The sequence below is a fragment of the Zea mays genome, chromosome 7 (genome assembly GCF_902167145.1).
Source record: "Zea mays cultivar B73 chromosome 7, Zm-B73-REFERENCE-NAM-5.0, whole genome shotgun sequence".
Classification (NCBI taxonomy): Eukaryota; Viridiplantae; Streptophyta; class Magnoliopsida; order Poales; family Poaceae; genus Zea; species Zea mays.
In genome coordinates this window covers 85,429,925-85,455,140 of record NC_050102.1, presented here as the reverse complement: position 1 = coordinate 85,455,140, position 25,216 = coordinate 85,429,925, and the positions used below count along the sequence as shown (strand labels likewise).

Sequence of the window (25,216 nt, the reverse complement as noted above, 5' to 3'; positions counted from 1 at the left end):
TGGGACCGCTACGCGCTCGAAAACTGTATCGTTTCTCGACAACGAGCTCAGGGAAGGAGTTTTTCGGACCTTCGGCTTCCTGAAGCCTAAGAAACTTTTTTCACGGATCAAGCTCGTTACGAAAAACGATCTAGCACCGCGAAGGGGCTACTGTTGGGACCATGCTTCGTCGCCGAAAGTCCTGCAGAAAGAAACAGCTTCGGCTGAAGCTGCTCATACGTGACGCCGAAGGCACCATTCATGAAGCTTCGGTATTACAGCATATCCGAAGATGAAGGGTCGAACCGACTTAAAGATAGAATGACCTTTTAGTCCATAAGGGTCTGAGTCATTGTTGTAATCTTTTATGAGGGGCATGATTGTAATTCCTCACAGGTTGTGTCCTGTGCCTATAAATAGTGAACAGTATTCCTTTACTGTTCACGCATTCCTGTAATTGCAAACGCATCACTCGGGAATTATTGTTTGTCAAGGCAAAGGTATAAATGTACCTAAACGTTATATTCAAACATCTTAAATTTATATAATAAGATATGTGAATGATGTCATTTATTTCTAATATATTCATCTTTAATGTTTCACGTTTTACATTACTCTGTATTATTTTTATAAGTTTAATTACGAAGGTGAAACCTTCGTAATATTATGCTCGTAACCTTCGTCCGAAGTTCATTAAATCCTTGTGGAGATAATGCTTCGGCGGACGAAGGGTGTTGATATTTAACATTTTATGTTGCCTTGTTCTTAATTCATAGCATCTGAGAACAAGTCCTCAACAGTTTCCACATATTATACATGTACAATGGAACAGTTGATAAAAGTTTTGCATAAACTATTGGCGTTGGCTATCTAAAAGGACAGAAAGGCAGACATGAGCAACAGATCCCGCTCCATGGTCTAAAACTAAGATTCGTGATTGTCAGCTAAGCATACCTTCGCCTTCAAATTTGCATAGCTTCTTTTTTATTCTGCAAGTTGTTTGGTCTGTCGTTCAAATGCCTTATTATTCTGCGAGCTGATTTAAGACTGGGCCTCAATTTTTTTTTCCAGGCAGAAAGTGCTACTGCCGCTCTCAACTATAGCGGTGTGGTACTGGGATCCTTACCAATAAGGTAAAACTCTGACTGATCTTCTTATGCTTTGCATTGAGGAAGGAGCTCTTCTGGGCAGTTGGATAATAGAGTCGTTCTAGTGTGTTTTCAGGGTGAGCTCGTCCAAGACGCCCGTGCGTCCCCGTGCCCCTCGCCAGCTGATGTCGTCCTAGGTATACATACAGGAGGTGCTGACGATGGCACTGCTCATATATAAGTAATAGAGATAGACATGTATGAAAAGGGTCTTTTGTTTTCAAGTAGTGTGTAGTTGCTGTTACTTTTAACAGCTAATGCAATCTGGATGAGTCACCTATGAATGCCATACTGGAATCTGTTGCGCTTTTGTTGATCATTATTATTTTGCAATCCAGGCTAGGGGATCGAAGAAGCACTTGAAGAGGCTCAATGCGCCCAAGCATTGGATGCTCGACAAGCTTGGCGGAGCTTTTGTAAGTAAACAATATTTTCTAGCTTTGGTACCTACAATCTTCTGTACTTCCCCATTTGTCTGATGCTTCAGGTTGGTCTTTTTTTTTCTGTAGGCTCCCAAGCCATCTTCTGGATCTCACAAGTCCAAGGAGTGCCTGCCTCTGATCCTCATCATCAGGAACAGGCTCAAGTATGCACTGACGTACCGTGAGGTCATTTCTATCCTGATGCAACACCATGTACTTGTTGATGGCAAGGTCACGACTGACAAGACCTACCCTGCTGGGTTCATGGGTATGCCTATATCTCTATTAATGCATAAAGTTACCTATACACATATTTTGGTTGCTAATTTGTGGTGTCATTTTTTTGGCAGATGTCATTTCCATCCCTAAGACAAACGAGAACTACAGGCTGCTTCCGTCTTCACCCAATCAGGGATGAGGATGCCAAGGTTAGGCCAATTCTCTTACACATCATCTCTCATTGTTCTAGTTGAGCATGATGATCTTGGTAGCTGTGTGAGGTTACTGTTTTTCATTAGTAGATCTGTGTACCTTATCCTTGCTATACTGTCCATATATGATGTGTGCATGAAAGTCTTGCATTGAAAATGTCATGTGCTACAATCGTTAGGACTATTATTAGATGTTGCTCTGTCTATCTATCCATTTACATCGCTGGAAATTCCCATGCCCTTTCATAGTACGCCTGTGAAATGCTCACTGCTTTTCTATTGGTTTGTGTGCAGTTCATGCTCTGAAATATGAGGTCTGTTCAGTTTGGCCAGAAAGGCATCCCCTACCTGAACACCTACGACGACCGCACCATCCTCTACCCCGACCCGCTCATCAAGGCCAATGACACCATCAAGATCGATCTGGAGACCAACAAGATCATGGACTTCATCAAGTTTGACGTCGACAACGTTGTCATGGTGACCGGCAAGAGGAACACCGGGCGTGTAGGAGTGATCAAGAACAGGGAGAAGCACAAGGGCAGCTTCGAGACCATCCACGTGCTGCTTGGAGCTTTTTGCTATGTCTAGTTTTCTTCTATTTGTTGTACAGGAAAACATAGAATGAAATTCAAATTTGGTGGCCGCAAAAGTGTAGAGACTTGATTTCATATAAAGTTAGGCTTAACATTAGTGCAAACAGTTGTATTTTAGTTTAGATTTAGAGTACACTTATGTATGCATTGTTTGACAATGCTTATTTATGATATATTGAATGATACTTATTTATATTATATTAATTATAATGTTGTTCAATATATGTGTATGTATATTTCTCTTTCAAATTATTATAACATGATATCTGATACTGCCGTGTAAGTCATTTCGTTTAAATCTTAATAAGACGGTCACCAAAATGTCTAATATCAGTCTCCTAAATAAGACGGTTTCTAAAACGTCCATTATTAGTCACCTAAATAAGATAGTTTTTCTATTGTAATCGTTTATTATTGTAGGATATTCGAGACAGTTTGATAAATACTTTATGACTTATAATGTTTGTATTCTCTACGGTCCTTTAGAAACAGTGTCTTAAACAAAAACCTAATTCAAGACGGTTTATCGGACAAAATGACTTAAACAAATACCTTTTTCAGACGGTTATAAATTAAAAATTGTCTTATATAATATCTTTTAAGATAGTTTATAACCATCTTAAAAGTGGGACATCTTTTACGACTCCATCAAATTTGGACACTTCATAAGCGTCTTAAGAACTGAAAATTAACCGTCTCATATAACATGTTTTGTAGTAGTGATTAGGCTAGCGACCTCCCCTAGTCGGCTGCCTGTGGTGGGTTAATTTATGTTGGCTACGTTTCAATTCTGTGTACTTTGATTTATATCATATAAATGGCTCTACTCTATAATATTATTACTTAATCTTTTTTGTTATTCGAAGCATTGTGCTATGATGAGTCATTTATGTAATCGCTGTGTACTTGAATTTCTGATCCTGGCACGTACATGGTTCGCATTCGGTTTACCTTCTAAAACCGGGTGTGACACAGAAGCTCAAGGATATGCTAATCACTAGCTTCCAAGGCTTTCAGACGAAGCCAGTCACGGCTCAGGCTTTGTTTTAGTGCACGCAGGACCATGAGGAGTACCTTCAGGCGTATGTCCGAAGGTTCCTGCGTCTAAGAGCACAAGCGCCTACAGTGGCCAATGAAACTGCCATTGAGGCCATGATCAAGGGGCTTCGGCCAGGACCTACAGCTCAGTATTTTGCTAGAAAATCCCTACGAACCCTAGAGAAGCTTCTTCAGAAGATGGATGAGTACATTTGGGCTGATAATGATTTCTTCCAAAGAAGGGAAGAAGCATATATGTTTTCTAAAATGACTAGGGCTTCGGAGGAAGAATCCACTCCAGGCATGTCAGATCGATCCATAATTCCATCCCAAGTGATGACAGAGGAAGTCAACCTCAAAGGCAGCAACACAGCTCTCAGTCTTCAGGGCCACAACAAAGCTCCCTCAGGCCACCAGTCCCAAGGGGCAGAGGCGGTAGAGGCTTCGGAGAAAGATACGGAGATCAACCCAGAAGACTATACTGCTTATTCTGCGGTGAAGACAAGGGCCACACCATAAGAACATGTCAAGTCACAATTCAGAAGCAAAAGGTGATTGCCTAAGCTAAGGCGCGGCAGAATCAACCGAAGCAGGTCCTACATACTGCTTCATGCTACTCCCCCTATGTCCCAGAGTACGTAGGTAATCAACAACCTACAACCTCTGTCGCTTCGGCAAGTCACTCTCAAGCTTCCTGGGCTCAGCTCCCATTACCAACACCACTACCACCTACTCTGACCCGAAGCCAGCAGCCAGAAGGGCACCAGCACGCACAATAGCAGCGTGATTTTTGGGAAGAGTTCGAAGCTCGCACAGTCAACAACACTGTGCCTGAATCCAAGCACATCTACTAAAGAATATCCTACTCTTGGTGTATCTTTATCTTTTATGCCATTTTATTTTTTCATATGAGAAACTAGTCACGAAAGATTGAATTGCGATTTCATGTAATAATTATTCCCATATCAACGAGTAAAATGTGTCCTAACTGACTTCTGAAGTCATCAAAGTCGTTCCTAAGGGAGCCGAGTAAGTCCCGAAGCTACAAAAGTCGTTCCTAAGGGAGAGAAGAGTAAGTTCCAAAGCTACAAAAGTCGTTCCTAAGGGAGCGCAGAGTAAGTTCCGAAGCTCAGAAGTCGTTCCTAAGGGGATGCAGAGCCAAAAATTCCACCGAAATAGAAGGTGAAGAAGCTCCAAAGTCATTCCTAAGGGGATGCAGAGCTTAAATACCACCAAAATAGAAGGTGAAGAAGCTCCAAAGTCGTTCCTAAGGGGATGTAGAGCTTAAATACCACCGAAATTTAAGGTGAAGAAGCTCCAAAGTCGTTCCTAAGGGAATGCAGAGCTTAAAGACTCCAAAGATGTCCCTAAGAGGATGCAGAGTCTTGGGTGTCCCAGTGTGGGTGTGTGCGTGTGTGTTCGGCATAACCATCATATTGCATCATATCATCGCACCATTCCGCATAACATTACATCATACATCATATCACATCAACAACAAAGATTGGGTACGAAGCAAGTCTTCAGCAATAAAAATGAGGCACGAAGGAAACCTTCAGAAAATACAATTTTACCAGATTTGTCATAAAAGGGGCTTCTTTCTTTACGAAGCATGAAAAGAAGGGAAGGTGTTTTTTCGCCGAAGGCTAAAAAACGGTATGTGCATAAATTTCATGCATCGCGAAAAATATATTACATTAATTTACATGTCTGATTAATTATTTCATACAACAAATGTTACATTGCATCATTACAATAAAAGCCTAATCTTCTTTAAGAATCTTCTCGGCGGCTTCATTCAACAGCCTATCGATGACTTTGTCGATGATGGAGTTAGCGACGCTCATTACGTCCAACGCTTCTTTCATGACGGGATTGGCCTGGGGGTCATATGGCTCGGGCAACGGTGAGAGTTCAGCTGTAGTAGACAAACTGTTAGACCGAAGCCAGAAAATAAATACCGAAGCTAAAATTCAGGGATAATACCTATACGTCTTACGCGCTCGACAGCTTCTTCGGCTCGTTTAGCTTCTTCTCGAGCATCGTGGGTCTCTTTTTCATTTTTCTTTATGATTTCGGCGGCCAAATGTCGGCCACTGTTCACTCAAACATCAGAGTAAAATTTTCCGCCAACAAAAGTAGCTTCAGCCGAAGGGTCTTTTATGTCGTCTGTGGAGAAGGCGGCTTCGGTCTGGGCTGCAGCTTTAACATGGTCGCAACCAACCTTCTCCAAAATTGTCGCAATCCCTCGGGCGCTGGAGAAAGCACAAATGTCCCCGTGATCACTAAGGATCTCTTCAAAAGCTTCGGCTTCCTCGCTTATCCAATCAATAAAACCCTCGGGATCACCTCGAATAAAATTCTCTTCGGAAGAATATGCACCTACCTTGGCAAAACTGGTTTTCAATTTTCTCACACATTCCAAGAATTTCTCAAAACATCTCTCTTTGGAATCGTGAAGCTCTGCAAAATTTTTCTCCAGCCTAGTGTTTGACCATTAACTTATTTCTTGTTTCACCTTTGCAAGTTCAAAATTTTCGCTAGCTTCGGCAAGTTTTTTCCGAAGGTCTTCAACTTCGGCTTTATGAGCTTCGGATTGAGCGTTAAATTTCACTTCGTCTTTCTTTACTTTATCTACTAATGAAAGTAGAATTTTATCCTTCTCCAAGGCTTCATTTCTCAGCTTGATAACTTCTGATCGAAGGTTGCCGAGGGCTATCACGCAGCTTTCATCTTCAGCATTCTTCTGCGCCCTCAAAGCGTTGCTGAGAATTAAGCCCTACAAAAAGATAGGATCAACACGAAAGTACAAGACAAGATAATCCATTTTTAAGTTTATCACTTCTGTACCTTCAGACTGTTGTATGCAAGGCTATCTGCAAGGCCATTCTTTGACATGGCACAGAGGCCAGCTTCAAGCTTCAGAAATCCCATATTTTTGGCCATTTCCCTGCAGACAGATATTTCCTTGTTTTCTAGTATAAAGTATAGGAAGTCATCTTTATCTGTGCCATTGTACACCAAGGCCCCCTTCGGGTATTTCAATTCTCGGGCGTAGTGCTTGGCTTCTGCAATTTCTTCTGCAGATAGTCTCTTTCCCGAAGCATGTCGAATAATAAAGTCAAGATCCTCGGACGGCCACATCCTTCTCTAGACTCATGCTAGTATCTGGAAATTCTTGCTCAGCTCTCTGCTCAGTTGCGGCAGGTTCTGCCTCCACAGACACTGAGGGCCTAGCTTCGGTTTCAGCACGAGCTTTAACAGTTTCAACAACTTTCTTCATAGGGGTAGGAGTTAATGTCTTTGTCGACTCCATGACAGCGTCTAGGACGCTAGCCATTCTCCTCCTCTTGGGAGTTGTGGCGGGAGCCTTTGCAACCTTTGGCAATTCTGCTTCTGCCGGGGGGCTCAAGATTTCTGGCAGCACTTTTTCTAGCTCTGGCTTTTTGGCCGCCTCTTCTTTGGCTTTGGCTAGCTCGGCTATAGGCACCTTCGGCAGTTCAATTTGTCCTGCCTCAGCAGTGGAAGATGTCCCTTCACCAAGCTTCGGCACTGTGGCCGTCTCAATGTATCTTGGCCGGTGGGTCAATACTTTGATCTTCTTGCCCTTTGGCACAATAGAGATAGCCGAGGCAGCAGTTTTCCTTTTCTTCCCCTGCTTTTGCGAGGGGTAAATGTAGTCTGGATACACGAAGCCGATAACGTCAAAAACTCTGTTCAACCTTTTCTTGCCTCGCCCTCCGAAGGCTAAGGTCAAGGCATCATCTTCGGCTCTTGTGTATGCTCCAAGTAACTCATCACTAGTCGCCTCAACGCATTTCAGCCAGTCGTCATTTGGTTCATCAAACTGGTCTCTGTATCTGAAGGTGTATTTAAAGTAAACCAATCCACCTTGACTGGACCCGGTAGCAGTCTCCTTAGGCATCTCCCAGTTATCCACAAGTGGCCATACCATGTAGGCTATATGCTCTTGAACCAGGTCTCTCGTGCCAATGAAGGCACATACATTATTGAAAGCCTTCTAGCATGCTTCGGTATAATTCTCGAGCGCAATAGTCGGCCTTCGGAGGCCGAAGCGAGACCAAATGGGGCATTGAATAATGCCCTTTATATCTTCCCTTTCAATCAGATTATTTTTGACATAAAACCATTCCTCCATCCAGGCCCCAGGCCACCTTTTTTGAAATATTGGAACAGGATAACTTACATTGGAACGAGGAACAAAGCCATAGCAACCGAAGTTGTTGTGATATTGCTCTTTACCAGTGGCCTTCGTCCCTTGGCTTTTCGCGGCCCAAACAAAAATACCCATTCTGATTATAGCTTCGGGAGTGATTTGATGAAGGAAGATTTCAAATGTCTTCAAAACTTCAACAAAAAATCTGCTCAATGGGAATCAAAGACCAGCCTTCATAAAGCTTCTGTAAACAACAACTTCATCTTCTTCGGGTGTGGGGGCGGCGCTGTCTCTCCCAACCCTCACAATAGACATGTCACAAAAGTATCTCCCCTTCATGGCATCAATCTGACTCTATTTAATGGACGACTTTCCAAAGATGGTATGACTTGGTCGCCAGGGCCGGTCCTCGGCATCTTCATTCCCACTTTCCACATCAAAGTCATCACTATTGTGGCGGAACTGCCCGAATTATTCCAACTTAAGTGCCTAAGTCCCGCCTTAGAGGCTAGACCACACTTAAATGGGAATAACACGTCAATCCCTCGGATCAAGTCTGACTAGGCCACTGACAAGATCAAGTACCACATTCTCACTCGATGGTGAGTCACAGAGCAAATACAATAAAGCATAAAACCATACATTAAGGAGTATTAAACTTATTACATCATCATTAGAGTGTTAGCAAAAGTAGTCATCATTGTTCGAAATGCAGCGGAATAAAACTAACGATAAATAAACAGAGAGATGGGTGTTGGGGACTTGTTCTCAAATGCTATGAATTAAGAACAAGGCAACATAAAATGTTAAATATCAACACCCTTTGTCCGCCGAAGCATTATCTCCACAAGGATTTAATGAACTTCGGACGAAGGTTACGAGCATAATATTACGAAGGTTTCACCTTCGTAATTAAACTTATAAAAATAATACAGAGTAATGTAAAACGTGAAACATTAAAAATGAATATATTAGAAATAAATGACATCATTCACATATCTTATTATATGAATTTAAGATGTTTGAATATAACGTTTAGGTACATTTATACCTTTGCCTTGACAAACAATAATTCCCGAGTGATGCGTTTGCAATTACAGGAATGCGTGAACAGTAAAGGAATACTGTTCACTATTTATAGGCACAGGACACAGCATGTGAGGAATTACAATCATGCCCCTCATAAAAGTTTACAACAATGACTCAGACCCTTATGGACTAAAAGGTCATTCTATCTTTAAGTCGGTTCGACCCTTCATCTTCGGATATGCTGTAATACCGAAGCTTCATGAATGGTGCCTTCGGCGTCACGTATGAGCAGCTTCAGCCGAAGCTGTTTCTTTCTGCAGGACCTTCGGCGACGAAGCATGGTCCCAACAGTAGCCCCTTCGCGGTGCTAGATCGTTTTTCGTAACGAGCTTGATCCGTGAAAAAAGTTTCTTAGGCTTCAGGAAGCCGAAGGTCCGAAAAACTCCTTCCCTGAGCTTGTTGTCGAGAAACGATACAGTTTTCGAGCGCGTAGCGGTCCCACCATGCAGGTTCACTATTTTGGTTTTTGCGGCCCACCATGCAGCGGGTGCGAGCAACTGTTTGCCTGGTGTAAAAATCCTGACGATTCACCTTCTTACCTGCAGCACTATATAAACAGACAGGTAGGTGTGAAGTTACCACAGCATTCATTGCTATTGCACTGTTCTGCTGCCAAAAATTTAACCATAGCCGAAGCTTGACTTTCGCATTCAAACGAAGCTCCAGTTTGGTGTCTGCTTCGTCAGAAGAAGAGCTTCGAAAGAAAGGTTATTAATTTCCAAGAAATTTTCAAGAAATTCAAAATCAAATGGCCAGAGTGCGCTCTACTGCTAGAGTTGAGCGCGAAGGAGACGAAGCCGAAGCTATGAAAACTGTTCCTATCTCGGAAGCAATGAAGCGATCTAGGTTGATTGAAAGTCGCCTAGAGGGGGGGGGGTGAATAGGGCGAAACTGAAATTCTCAAAAAATAATCACAACTACAAGCCGGGTTAGCGTTAGAAATATAATTGAGTCCGCGAGTGAGGGCGCAAAACAAATCGCAAGCGAATAATAAAGTGAGACACGCGGATTTGTTTTACCGAGGTTCGGTTCTCTCAAACCTACTCCCCGTTGAGGAGGCCACAAAGGCCGGGTCTCTTTCAACCCTTCCCTCTCTCAAACGGTCCCTCGGACCGAGTGAGCTTCTCTTCTCAAATCACTTGGGAACCAAACTTCCCGCAAGGACCACCACACAATTGGTGTCTCTTGCCTCAATTACAAGTGAGTGTTTGATCACAAGAAAGAATGCCAAAGAAAAGAAGCGATCCAAGCGCAAGAGCTCAAATGAACACTACAAATCACCCTCTCTAGTCACTAAAGCTTTGTGTGGAGTTGGGAGAGGATTTGATCTCTTTTGGTGTGCTTTGCAATGAATGCTAGCTCTTGTATAGTAGTTGGAAGCTGGAAAACTTGGATGCTATGAATGGTGGGGTGGTTGGGGTATTTATAGCCCCAACCACCAAACTTGACCGTTGGTGGAGCTGTCTGTTCGATGGCGCACCGGACAGTCCGGTGCACACCGGACATGTCCAGTGCCCCAGCCACGTCACCAGTTCTGTTGGATTCCGACCGTTGGAGCTTCTGACTTGTGGGCCTGCCTGGATGTCCGGTGCACACCGGACATGTACTGTTTACTGTCCGGTGTGCCAGTATGGGCACGCCTGACCTCTGCGCGTGCTGCGCGCGCATTTAATGCGCCGCAGGTAGCCGTTGGCGCGGAGAAGCCGTTGCTCCGGAGTTGCACCGGACAGTCTGGTGCACACCGAACATGTCCGGTGAATTATAGCGGACTAGCCGTTGGAGATTCCCGAAGCTGGCGAGTTCCTGAGGCCGCTCTTCCTTGGCGCACCGGACATTGTCCGGTGTACACCGGACAGTCCGGTGATTTATAGCGCGAGTGCCTCTGGAAATTCCCAAAGGTGGCGAGTTCGAGTTGGAGTCCTCTGGTGCACCGGACATGTCCGGTGGTGCACTGGACACTGTCCGGTGGCACACCAGACAGTCCGGTGTGCTAGACCAGAGGTGCCTTCGGTTGGCCCTTTGCTCTTTTGTTGAACCCAACTCTTGGTCTTTTTATTGGCTAAGTGTGAACCTTTAGCACCTGCATAACTTATACACTAGAACAAACTAGTTAGTCCAATTATTTGTGTTGGGCAATTCAACCACCAAAATTATTTAGGAACTAGGTGTAAGCCTAATTCCCTTTCAATCTCCCCCTTTTTGGTGATTGATGCCAACAGAAACCAAAGCAAGTATAGAGATGCATAATTGAACTAGTTTGCATAATGTAAGTGCAAAGGTTACTTGGAATTGAGCCAATATAAATACTTACAAGATATGCATGGATTGCTCCTTTGTTTTTAATATTTTGGACCACGCTTGCACCACATGTTTTGTTTTTGCAAAAATCTTTTGTAAACCTTTTCAAAGTTCTTTTGCAAATAGTCAAAGGCAAATGAATACGTTTTTATGAAGCATTTTCAAGATTTGAAATTTTCTCCCCCTGTTTCAAATGCTTTTCCTTTGACTAAACAAAACTCCCCCTAAAAGAGATCCTCCTCTTAGTGTTCAAGAGGGTTTTGATATATCATTTTTGAAATACTACTTTCTCCCCCTTTTGAACACAATAGGATACCAATTGATAAATACTCTTGGAAAACACTAAGTTTTTGAAATTGAATTGGTGGTGGTGCGGTCCTTTTGCTTTGGGCTAATACTTTCTCCCCCTTTGGCATGAATCGCCAAAAATGGAGTCATTAGAGCCCTATGAAGTACTTTCTCCTCCTTTGGTCATAAAATAAATGAGTGAAGGTTATACCAAAGTTGGAGAGATGCTCGGAGTGACGGCGAAGGATGAGTAGGAGAGTGGAGTGGAAGCCTTTGTCTTTGCCGAAGACTCCAATTCCCTTTCAATATACCTATGACTTGGTTTGAAATACACTTGAAAACACATTAGTCATAGCATATATCAAAGAGACATGATCAAAGGTATACTTATGAGCTATGTGTGCAAATTAACAAAAGAAGTTCCTAGAATCAAGAATGTTGAGCTCATGCCTAAGTTTGGTAAAAGTTTGTTCATCAAGAGGCTTGGTAAAGATATCGGCTAATTGATCTTTAGTATTAATGTATGAAATCTCGATATCCCCCTTTTGTTGGTGATCCCGAAGAAAATGATACCGAATGGCTATGTGCTTAGTGCGGCTATGCTCGACGGGATTGTCGGCCATTTTGATTGCACTCTCATTATCACATAGCAAAGGGACTTTGGTTAATTTGTAACCGTAGTCCCGCAGGGTTTGCCTCATCCAAAGCAATTGCGCGCAACAATGACCCGCGGCAATGTACTCGGCTTCGGCGGTTGAAAGAGCGACCGAATTTTGCTTCTTTGAAGCCCAAGACACCAAGGATCTTCCCAAGAACTGGCAAGTCCCTGATGTGCTCTTTCTATTAATCTTACACCCCGCCCAATCGGCATCCGAATAACCAATTAAATCAAAAGTGGATCCCCGAGGGTACCAAAGCCCAAACTTTGGAGTATAAGCCAAATATCTCAAGATTCGTTTTACGGCCGTAAGGTGGGATTCCTTAGGGTCGGATTGGAATCTTGCACACATGCAAACGGAAAGCATAATGTCCGGTCGAGATGCACATAAATAAAGCAATGAACCAATCATCGACCGGTATACCTTTTGATCCACGGACTTACCTCCCGTGTCGAGGTCGAGATGCCCATTTGTTCCCATGGGAGTCTTGATGGGCTTGGCATCCTTCATTCCAAACTTGGTTAGAATGTCTTGAGTGTACTTCGTTTGACAAATGAAGGTGCCCTCTTGGAGTTGCTTGACTTGAAATCCTAGAAAATACTTCAACTCCCCCATCATAGACATCTCGAATTTTTGTGTCATGATCCTACTAAATTCTTCACATGTAGATTCGTTAGTAGACCCAAATATGATATCATCAACATAAATTTGGCATACAAACAAATCATTGTTAAGAGTTTTAGTGAATAAAGTAGGATCGGCCTTTCCGACTTTGAAGCCGTTAGCGATAAGGAAATCTCTAAGGCATTCATACCATGCTCCTGGGGCTTGCTTGAGCCCATAAAGTGCCTTAGAGAGTTTATAGACATGGTTAGGGTACTTACTATCTTCAAAGCCGGGAGGTTGCTCAACATAGACCTCCTCCTTGATTGGTCCGTTGAGGAAAGCACTCTTCACGTCCATTTGATAAAGCTTGAAGCCATGGTAAGTAGCATAGGCTAATAATATGCGAATTGACTCAAGCCTAGCTACGGGTGCATAGGTTTCACCGAAATCCAAACCTTCGACTTGGGAGTATCCCTTGGCCACAAGTCGAGCTTTGTTCCTTGTCACCACACCATGCTCGTCTTGCTTGTTGCGGAAGACCCATTTGGTTCCTACAACATTTTGGTTAGGACGTAGAACTAAATGCCATACCTCATTTCTAGTGAAGTTGTTGAGCTCCTCTTGCATCGCCACCACCCAGTCCGAATCTTGTAGTGCTTCCTCTACCCTGTGTGGCTCAATAGAGGAAACAAACGAGTAATGTTCACAAAAATGTGCAACACGAGATCTAGTAGTTACCCGCTTATGAATGTCGCCGAGGATGGTGTCGACGGGGTGATCTCGTTGAATTGCTTGGTGGACTCTTGGGTGTGGCGGCCTTGATTCTTCACCCTCCTTGTCTTCATCATTTGCATCTCCCCCTTGATCGTTGTCGTCATTTTGAGGTGGCTCATCTTCTTGATCTTCTTGTTCAACATCTTGAGCCTCATCCTCAATTTGAGTTGGTGGAGATGCTTGCATGGAGGAGGATGGTTGATCTTGTGCATGTGGAGGCTCTTCGGATTCCTTAGGACACACATCCCCAATGGACATGTTCCTTAGCGCTATGCACGGAGCCTGTTCTTCACCTATCTCATCAAGATCAACTTGCTCTACTTGAGAGCCGTTAGTCTCATCAAACATAACGTCACAAGAAACTTCAACAAGTCCTGAGGACTTGTTAAAGACTCTATATGCCCTTGTGTTTGAGTCATATCCTAGTAAAAAGCCTTCTACAGTTTTGGGAGCAAATTTAGATTTTCTACCTCTTTTGACAAGAATAAAGCATTTGCTACCAAAAACTCTAAAATATGAAATATTGGGCTTTTTACCGGTTAGGAGTTCATAGGATGTCTTCTTGAGGATTCGGTGAAGATATAACCGGTTGATGGCGTAGCAGGCGGTGTTGACCGCCTCGGCCCAAAACCGATCCGGAGTCTTGTACTCATCAAGCATGGTTCTTGCCATGTCCAATAGAGTTCGATTCTTCCTCTCCACTACACCATTTTGTTGTGGAGTGTAGGGAGAAGAGAACTCATGCTTGATGCCCTCCTCCTCAAGGAAGCCTTCAATTTGAGAGTTCTTGAACTCCGTCCCATTGTCGCTTCTAATTTTCTTGATCCTTAAGCCGAACTCATTTTGAGCCCGTCTCAAGAATCCTTTTAAGGTCTCTTGGGTATGAGATTTTTCCTGCAAAAAGAACACCCAAGTGAAGCGAGAATAATCATCCACAATAACTAGACAGTACTTACTCCCGCCGATGCTTATGTAAGCGATCGGGCCGAATAGATCCATGTGAAGGAGCTCAAGCGGCCTATCGGTTGTCATGATGTTCTTGTGTGGATGATGGGTTCCAACTTGCTTCCCTGCCTGGCATGCGCTACAAATCCTGTCTTTCTCAAAATGAACATTTGTTAATCCTAAAATGTGTTCTCCCTTTAGAAGCTTATGAAGATTCTTCATCCCAACATGGGCTAGTCGGCGGTGCCAGAGCCAACCCATGTTAGTCTTAGCAATTAAGCAAGTGTCGAGTTCAGCTTTATCAAAATCTACCAAGTATAGCTGACCCTCTAACACTCCCTTAAATGCTATTGAATCATCACTTCTTCTAAAGACAGTGACACCTACATCAGTGAATAGACAGTTGTAGCCCATTTGACATAATTGGGATACGGAAAGCAAATTGTAATCTAAAGAATCTACAAGAAAAACATTGGAAATAGTGTGGTCATGTGATATAGCAATTTTACCCAATCCTTTGACCAAACCTTGATTTCCATCCCCGAATGTGATAGCTCGTTGGGGATCTTGGTTTTTCTCATATGAGGAGAACATCTTCTTCTCCCCTGTCATGTGGTTTGTGCACCCGCTGTCGAGTATCCAACTTGAGCCCCCGGATGCATAAACCTACAAAACAAATTTAGTTCTTGACTTTAGGTACCCAAACGGTTTTGGGTCCTTTAGCATTAGAAACAAGAACTTTGGGTACCCAAACACAAGTCTTGGAGCCCTTATGTTTGCCCCCAACAAACTTGGCAACTACCTTGCCGGATTTGTTAGTAAGCACATAAGAAGCATCAAAAGTTTTAAATGAAATAGCATGATCATTTGATGCATTAGGAGTTTTCTTTCTAGACAACTTGGCACGGGTTGGTTGCCTAGAGCTAGATGTCTCACCCTTATACATAAAAGCATAATTAGGGCCGGAGTGAGACTTTCTAGAATGAGTTCTCCTAATTTTGCTCTCAGGATAACCGGCAGGATACAAAATGTAACCCTCGTTATCCTGAGGCACAGGAGCCTTGCCCTTAACGAAGTTAGACAAGTTTTTAGGAGGGGCATTAAGTTTGACATTGTCTCCCCTTTGGAAGCCAATGCCATCCTTGATGCCAGGGCGTCTCCCATTATAGAGCATACTTCTAGCAAATTTAAACTTTTCATTCTCTAAGTTATGCTCGGCAATTTTAGCATCTAATTTTGCTATATGATCATTTTGTTGCTTAATTAATACCATGTGATCATGAATAGCATTGATATCAACATCTCTACATCTATCACAAATAGACACATGCTCAATAGTAGATGTAGAGGGTTTGCAAGATTTTAATTCAACAACCTTAGCATGTAACATATCATTCTTAGTTCTAAGGTCAGAAATAATAGAATTGCAAACATCAAAATCTTTAGCCTTAGTAATCAAATTTTCATTTTCTACTCTAAGGCTAGCAAGAGAATCATTCAATTCCTTGATCTTAGCAAGCAAATCATCATTATTATTTCTAAGATTGGGAATTGAGGCATCACAAACATGAGAATCAACCTTAGCAATTAATCTAGCATTTTCATTTCTAAGGTTGTCAATAGTGTCATGGCATATGCTTAGCTCACTAGATAATTTGTTACATTTTTCTACTTCTAAAGCATAAGCATTTTTAACCTTAACATGTTTCTTATTTTCCTTGATTAGGAAGTCCTCTTGGGAATCCAAAAGGTCATCCTTCTCATGAATAGCACTAATTAATTCATTTAATTTTTCTTTTTGTTCCATGTTAAGGATGACAAAAAGGGTAAGCAAGTTATCCTCCTCATCACTAGCATTATCATCACTAGAGGATTCATATTTTGTGGTGGATTTAGATTTTACCTTCTTCTTTTTGCCGTCCTTTGCTATGAGGCACTTGTGGCCGACGTTGGGGAAGAGAAGCCCCTTGGTGACGGCGATGTTGGCGGCGTCCTCGTCGGAGGAGGACTCGGTGGAGCTCTCGTCGGAGTCCCACTCGCGGCACACGTGGGCATCGCCACCCCTCTTCTTGTGGTACCTCTTCTTTTCTCTTCTCTTTCCCTTCTTGTCGTTGTCCCTGTCACTGTCACTTGATAATGGACATTTAGCGATAAAGTGACCGGGCTTACCACACTTGTAGCAAACCTTCTTGGAACGGGATTTGTAATCTTTCCCCTTCCGTTGCTTGAGGATTTGGCGAAAGCTTTTGATGATTAAAGCCATCTCCTCATTGTCGAGCTTGGAGGCGTCAATTGGTTGTCTACTTGGTGTAGACTCCTCCTTCTTCTCCTCCGTTGCCTTAAATGCCACCGGTTGCGCCTCGGACGTGGAGGGTTCGTCAAGCTCGTTGATCTTCCTTGAGCCCTTGATCATACATTCAAAGCTCACAAAATTCCTGATAACTTCCTCGGGGGTCATTAGTGGATATCTAGGATTACCACGAATTAATTGAACTTGAGTGGGGTTAAGGAAAATAAGAGCTCTTAAAATAACCTTAACCACCTCGTGGTCGTCCCACTTTTTGCTCCCGAGGTTGCGCACTTGGTTTACCAAGGTTTTGAGCCGGTTGTACATATCTTGTGGCTCCTCCCCTTGGCGAAGACGAAAGCGACCGAGCTCCCCCTCGATCGTTTCCCGCTTGGTGATCTTGGTGAGTTCATCACCCTCGTGCGCCGTCTTGAGTAGGTCCCAAATCTCCTTTGCATTCTTCATCCCTTGCACTTTGTTGTATTCCTCCTTGCTTAGAGAGGCGAGGAGAATGGTTGTGGCTTGGGAGTTGAAGTGCTCAATTTGGGCCACTTCGTCCGTATCATAATCTTCATCCCCTACGGATGGTACCTGTACACCAAACTCAACAACATCCCATATACTTTTGTGGAGTGAGGTTAGATGAAATTTCATTAAATCACTCCACCTAGCATAATCTTCGCCATCAAAAGTTGGCGGTTTGCCTAATGGAACGGAAAGTAATGGAGTATGTCTAGATGTATGGGGATAGTGTAAGGGGATCTTACTAAACTTCTTGCGCTCTTGGCGCTTAGAAGTTACGGACGGTGCATCGGAGTCGGAGGTAGATGTTGATGAAGTGTCGGTCTCGTAGTAGACCACCTTCCTCATCCTCTTGTGCTTGTCGCCTTTCCGATGCGACTTGTGGGAAGAAGATTTTTCCTTCTTCTCCTTGTGGTGTGAGGAAGAAGATCTTTTCTCCTTCCGTTTGGAGGAGTCCTTCTTCTTCTCCTTCCTCTTGGTGCGGGACTCTTCCGATGAAGTGCTCCCTTGGCTCGTAGTGGGTTTGTCGCCGGTCTCCATCTCCCTCTTGGTGTGATCTCCCGTCATCACTTCGAGCGGTTAGGCTCTAATGAAGCACCGGGCTCCGATACCAATTGAAAGTCGCCTAGAGGGGGGGTGAATAGGGCGAAACTGAAATTCTCAAAAAATAATCACAACTACAAGTCGGGTTAGCGTTAGAAACATAATTGAGTCCACGAGTGAGGGCGCAAAACAAATCGCAAGCGAATAATAAAGTGAGACACGCGGATTTGTTTTACCGAGGTTCGGTTCTCTCAAACCTACTCCCCGTTGAGGAGGCCACAAAGGCCGGGTCTCTTTCAACCCTTCCCTCTCTCAAACGGTCCCTCGGACCGAGTGAGCTTCTCTTCTCAAATCACTTGGGAACCAAACTTCCCGCAAGGACCACCACACAATTGGTGTCTCTTGCCTCAATTACAAGTGAGTGTTTGATCACAAGAAAGAATGCCAAAGAAAACAAGCGATCCAAGCGCAAGAGCTCAAATGAACACTACAAATCACCCTCTCTAGTCACTAAAGCTTTGTGTGGAGTTGGGAGAGGATTTGATCTCTTTTGGTGTGCTTTGCAATGAATGCTAGCTCTTGTATAGTAGTTGGAAGCTGGAAAACTTGGATGCTATGAATGGTGGGGTGGTTGGGGTATTTATAGCCCCAACCACCAAACTTGACCGTTGGTGGAGCTGTCTGTTCGATGGCGCACCGGACATGTCCGGTGCCCCAGCCACGTCACCAGTTCCGTTGGATTCCGACCGTTGGAGCTTCTGACTTGTGGGCCTGCCTGGATGTCCGGTGCACACCGGACATGTACTGTTTACTGTCCGGTGTGCCAGTATGGGCACGCCTGACCTCTGCGCGTGCTGCGCGCGCATTTAATGCGCCGCAGGTAGCCGTTGGCGCGGAGAAGCCGTTGCTCCGGAGTTGCACCGGACAGTCCGGTGCACACCGGACATGTCCGGTGAATTATAGCGGACTAGCCGTTGGAGATTCCCGAAGCTGGCGAGTTCCTGAGGCCGCTCTTCCTTGGCGCACCGGACACTGTCCGGTGTACACCGGACAGTCCGGTGATTTATAGCGCGAGTGCCTCTGGAAATTCCCGAAGGTGGCGAGTTCGAGTTGGAGTCCTCTGGTGCACCGGACATGTCCGGTGGTGCACCGGACACTGTCCGGTGGCACACCGGACAGTCCGGTGTGCCAGACCAGAGGTGCCTTCGGTTGGCCCTTTGCTCTTTTGTTGAACCCAACTCTTGGTCTTTTTATTGGCTAGTGTGAACCTTTAGCACCTGCATAACTTATACACTAGAACAAACTAGTTAGTCCAATTATTTGTGTTGGGCAATTCAACCACCAAAATTATTTAGGAACTAGGTGTAAGCCTAATTCCCTTTCATTGATGACATCGGAAGACATCCCTACTGCTGAAGCAGAACAAGCAGATATTGAAGAGACTAATTCTGAAGGTGATCACAGTATCGCAGTACCGAGCAAGCCCAGCCACCTGGACTTCGGAAAGTCAACCATCTCCAAGGCTGATTTTCCTAAGATGGTGAAGTCGGGCTACTTTAGCGAAGAAGAGAAAAAGCTGATTCGCTTCGGTGGAGAAGAAACTACCCCGAAGCCACAGAAAGATGAAATAGTGATTTTCAAGAGTTTCCTCAAAGCTGGTTTGAGATTTCCTTTGAATAGGATGATTGCTGATGTGCTAAAAAAATTTGGGATCTACCTTCATCAACTAACTCCTAACGCTATTGTTAGGCTTAGTATTTATATTTGGGCTCTCCGAAGCCAGGGGGTGGAACCGTTTGCCGAAGGTTTCTGCCGAGTACACGAGCTACATTACCAAACCAAGGCCAGAAAGGATGGGTTACATGAAAATTTTGGTTGTTATAATTTTGCCTATCGGAAAAGTACAAAATTTCCTGTGATCAGCTACCGAAGCAAGTGGCCGGCAGGCTGGAAATCGGATTGGTTCTACGTGAAAGTTGACGATGACAAGGAGAAGCTGGTACAGAGTCCGCTTGAACTGATCTTCGGAGAGACCAGACCCCAATGTAGTATGACACCAGAAGGTCCAACCCAAACAGCGTTGGCCGAATTCAGGATTATTGCAGAGCACATTGGCACTAGAGATCTAGTGCAGGAATTTCCGGCGTTCAAAATATTTCCAACTATGAAGGAATGGGCTATGCCGAAGCTCGAAAGAGAGAAGGAGGGGGAGCTTGTCCGCCTGCCCTACCACTATAAGTTCAAGAAATATTTTAAAGCACCCTGCCAAGAATGGCTCGAAACAATCGAAGTAATGAGTACTGAAATTCTTGGGAATTATTCTAAAAAAGAGGATCAATTGATGACAGCAGCCTTCGGCACCCGGCCGAAACGCAGGCTAAACAGAGTGCTTGATGCTATAGGCTTTGAATACCCTGACTACGAGCGGCTAGACAAGGGTGCCGAAGGGCAGAAAAGGAAAAGAGTAGCTAGCACTTTGATTAAAGACGACGAAGATCAACCAAAAAAGAAGAAAGAAAAGTTTGAACTGAAGGTAGTTGCTCCAAGAAAAAGAAAAGCTGCATCTCCAAAACCTGTATCTCCAGAACTAAAGAGATTGGTCCGAGATGAGGAAATTCCTGCGACACCTTCTGCTGCTGAAGTAGAAGAAATTCTGAAGGTAATGACTTAATCTTTGCCTGTCAAGCTAAGTCCGCTGGCGCCGGAACTGACGAAGTTTTTTCAGAAGGACAAATAAGCTTCGGCAGCAGAAAGCCCTGCGAAGCCGAAAAAACGGAGAATCATTCAAGTGACAGATGTGATTCATCAGACGCCGCCACCTGTATCGGCGTCAAAAATTGCTATTGTTGAGACCGCCGAAGCCGAAGCCGCCGCAGCCGAAGCTACCGGGGCCGAAACCACTGAAATTGCAATCGCCGGAGCCGAAGCCACCGGAGCCAAAGCTGCCGGAACCGAAGCTACCGGAGCTGAAGCTACCGGAGCCGAAGCCGAGACCACCGAAGATTCGAACCTGGAAACCACACTTGAAGTTATTGACAATATACTTCTGAAAATGGCTGAAGAAGAAGCTGCTGTGGCTGCGGTGAACACGGCTACTGAAAAGGGAAAAGAGCAGGTTGAAGACATTATGGAGGAAGGAAATTTTAACTTTCAAGATTTACTTGGGCAAGAATTAACAGGTGCTGAAAAAGAAGAGCTGAAAAAATATGCTATATCCTGTGGATATAAACCAGAGTCTATGCTATTTGGTGGGGTCAACGAAGGGAAGCTAAGGTGCCTTCGGAATCGCACCGAGGCCAAAGTTGTTAGGACCTTCTCCAAAAGCGTTGGCCTGCCGAAGATAGAAGCGGACCTTTGCAGATACCAGCGACAACATATCGCCGGTAGCCTGCTCTATGCTAATTTTAAGGTGAAAAATATTATTATTATTTTATTATTATTATTATTATTATTATTATTATTATTATTATTATTATTATGTCGTTTTCTGACGAAGGTTGTTTTGGCAGAGTATACTATTAAGTAAAGTGCTTAAAATGCAACAAGATCTTGAAGAGGAGAAGAACAAAGCTATCATCAAAGATTTAGAAGAAAAAGTTGAAAATTACGAAGCTGTTCTGAAGAAGAAGGACTTCACCATTCAAGATCTTGAAATCATAGCTAAAGAACACGAAGGTGCCCTAGAAAAGAAAGACTTTGTTATTCAGTCTATGGAAGGCTCCTTGGCTGAGGTCCAAGCCGAAAATGACAGTTTAAAGAATGAATTACTCGAAAAGTCAGAAAAATTTGAGCAAGAAAAGAAGAACCTTGAAACAAGTCTCAAGACTGAGATCGAGAAAAATTCAAATTTGCAAAAATCATTGAAGGAACTTCAAGAGAAATGCCTAAATTTCGGCAGCCGATGCATGCAGCGGCTGAAGGATGTGTTTCACTCTATCGGAGCCAGTTCTGAAAAATTTTCACCTTCAGCCAAAAACCTGCCCAGCACCTTGGAACATATTGAAGGTGAGGTTGATGCTCTTGACGAAGTTATTGGTGGGCATGCCGACTTCTGCGCCCTGGTAGCTTCTCGAGGCACAGCTACCGCTTTTCTGAAGGATGGCTGTACGCACGGAAAGATTGTGAATAGGCCAAACTTTAGCTTGTCAGCAGCAGATTTGATTGATATCCCAAGCTTAGCCCGAAGCATCGGAAATAGATTTATGACCCAAATTTGGGCAAATGGCGGGCGAAAAATGGCTGGTGACGAAGCTCGAAGCCACCTTACGCCAGTGAGAAACTTATATTTGTTACTTTTACCTTCTCCTTGAAATTTGCACCTTTCTTATTCTGTTCTTTAATATGTGCAGGATGACGAAGCTGAAGTATGACGAAGCTGAAGTATGAGGGCCTGAAGCTTAATAGTTGTTATAATAGACTTTCCTGCAAAAAATTCTGGAGAGATCCTTGTAATATAATTTATGGAAAAAACTTATGTAAATTTGTACATACCTTGTAATATATCTTGTCTCCTTTATCCGTGTACAATCTGCTGTGAACGAAACTACACTTTTGAGCCGAAGGCGAAAAACTCCTTCCCTTCTTTTCGTACACAACGAAGCATGAAAATTTTCCTCTTTCTTCAAAGTTCTTCCTTCTTGCCGAAGCATCTATCTTTTTTGTGTGGTATGATGATGATGATTCTATATATGTCTAAATGAATGTTTATGAATGCAAATGACATGATGTAATGTATCGTGCAAATGAATATCGGAACACATATTCAAAAACCATAATCATAGCCCTTCATACCCTTGGGAATGATTCAAATCTTTTTGCCGTTTACTTTTCGGCTCCACCGTTTACTTTTCGGTGTATCAGCGCTGACTTTTCGCTGTAAGCCTCCCTTAGGAGCTTCTTCGCCTTTTACTTTCAGCGGAATCAGCGTTTATTTTTCGCTGTAAGCCTCCATTAGGTGCTTCTTCGCCTTTTACTTTCAGCGGAATCAACGTTTATTTTTCGCTGTAAGCTCTGCATTCCCTTAGGAACGACTTTTGAGCTTCTCCCTGTTTTCTTTTCTTTTTCCTTTGCATTTACATTTACATTTTTTGGGGGATATCACTCTTATAGAATTGAAATAAGGAAAAGAAAAATTACATGTTGTGGCCCCATTAAAAACCTTTCTCCCCCTTAGGAAAGGAAAAGGGTGCCACAAAAAAGAATAGAAAAAATTACATCAAGCTAAACATAATATCGCCGAAGCTCATCCGCATTCCATGATCTAGGAATGTCGTTGCCGTCCATATCCTTCAATCTGTAGGAACCGGGTCTTGACGAAGATACTACCAAAAAAGGTCCTTCCCACTTCAGCTGTAATTTGCCCACTGTCTCAGGGTTGGCTACTCTTCGAAGCACCAAGTGTCCTGGTTCAATGTTCTTCAACCTAACCTTTCTATCACGCCATTTTATTGTTTCAGCTTGATATTTGTTGATGTTTTCCACAGCTTGAAGCCTGATCCCTTCTATAGCATCTTTTTCCACAGAATAATCAGCTTCATCTTCGCCTTCTGCCGAAGCTACTGTTCTTATTGATCCCGTTTCGGCTTCTTCCGGGGTTATTGCTTCGTCACCAAACAATAGTTTGAATGGCGTAAAGCCTGTTGATCTTGACACTGTTGTGTTATGGCTCCACACCACTTTGATTAATTCGTCTGGCCACTTTCCCCTGGGCTGATTGAAGATTAACTTCATTATTCCTATCATTATGATCCCTTTAGCTCTTTCAACAAGTCCATTTGACTCCGGATGTCGAACTGATGCGAAATGGATCTTCGTGCCAATTTGATTGCAAAATTCTCTGAAAGCTTTAGAATCAAACTGTGTCCCATTATCCACAGTAATGGCCTTCGGCACTCCGAAGCGACAAACAATATTTTGCCAGAAAAACTTTTGAATAGTAACCGAAGTCATTGTGGCTAAAGGCTTTGCTTCAATCCACTTAGAAAAATATTCCACTGCCACTACAACATATCTTAAGTTCCCCTGTGCTGGTGGTAATGGACCTAGCAAATCAAGGCCCCACCTTTGCAACGGCCAAGTGGGTTGTATTAATTGAGTTAAAGACGAAGGTTGTTTTTGATCTCTTGCACATTTCTGACAACCTTCGCATTTTTGAACTAAATCCGCTGCATCCGAAGCTGCTTTTGGCCAATAAAATCCTTGACGAAAAACTTTCCCGAGCAAAGGCCTAGATCCAATGTGAGATCCACACAGGCCTGCGTGTATTTCCTTCATCAATTCTATGCCTTCGGCTGTGGATAAACACTTGAGTAACGGGGAACAGACCCCCGCTTGTATAATTCCCCTTCTATTATGACATATGGTCGAGCTCTTGCTTCTATCCTCCTGTTATAAGCTTTGTCATCTGAAAGAAAATTACCCTGAAGGAAAGAGATGATCTCAGTTCTCCAATCTTCACTATAGACAGGGGATATGTTGAGGACTGCTCTTTCAAGAAGCTCGACCGAAGGTGCTTTTATTGTTTCGAAAAATACTTCCGAAGGTAAGGGCAGCCCCTGTGCTGCTGACTTGGCTAATAGATCAGCATATTCATTTTCTCCACGAGGAATATTTTTAACAGAGAATCCTTCGAAGGAAGCCTCAATCCTTCGGACTGTATCTAAATATTTTTCAAGCTTCGGTTCTCTTGCTTTGTAGCTCTTGTCAATATGACCAGAAATAACTTGGGAATCAGTTTTAAGAATGGCCCTTCTGATTCCCATTGCCTTTAACTTCCGAAGACCCAAGAGCAGAGCTTCGTACTCAGCAATATTGTTTGTGCAACTGAAATCAAGTCTTGTCGCATAACAAGTTTTAACTTTGGAAGGTGAAACCAACACAGCAGCTGCTCCTGCTCCGAAGGTTCCCCAAGACCCATCGCAAAACACTGTCCATAGTTCGGCATCTTTATTCGTTTCTTCCTCTTGAGCCCCTAGCGTCCAGTCAGCAATGAAGTCTGCCAACGCTTGGGATTGAATCGAAGACCTATGCACATAATCAATACAAAATTCATTGAGCTCTGCAGCCCATTTTCCAATCCTTCCAGTAGCTTCTCGATTTCTCATAATATCCTTCAACAGTTGTGAAGAAGGAACAATTATATTGTAAGCTTGAAAATAATGTCGAAGCTTCCTGGAGGCCATCAAAACAGCATACAGTACCTTCTCCAATTCTGTATAATTTTTCTTTGATAAACTAAGAACTTCGGATACAAAGTATATTGGGGCCTGCTTTTTGATTTGGCATTCAAGCTTCTCCTGGACAAGTGCTGCACTTACCGCTGAGTGCGAAGCTGCCACATATAACAACAAAGGAGCCCCTGGCGTTGGTGGAGTTAGTGTTGTTAGATCTATCAAATATTGCTTCAGCTCTTCGA

General features: G+C 43.5%; 1 pseudogene across 1 annotated transcript; it reads left to right on the top strand.

Annotated features, from left to right (window-relative positions):
- The first annotated feature begins 1,355 nt into the window (after positions 1 to 1,355).
- On the top strand, positions 1,356 to 2,664 carry LOC109939262 (ribosome protein S4 superfamily pseudogene; annotated as a pseudogene). Its single transcript, NR_160866.1, has 3 exons — positions 1,356 to 1,543; positions 1,637 to 1,780; positions 1,900 to 2,664. The product of NR_160866.1 is annotated as a ribosome protein S4 superfamily pseudogene (transcript).
- Positions 2,665 to 25,216: the final 22,552 nt, after the last annotated feature.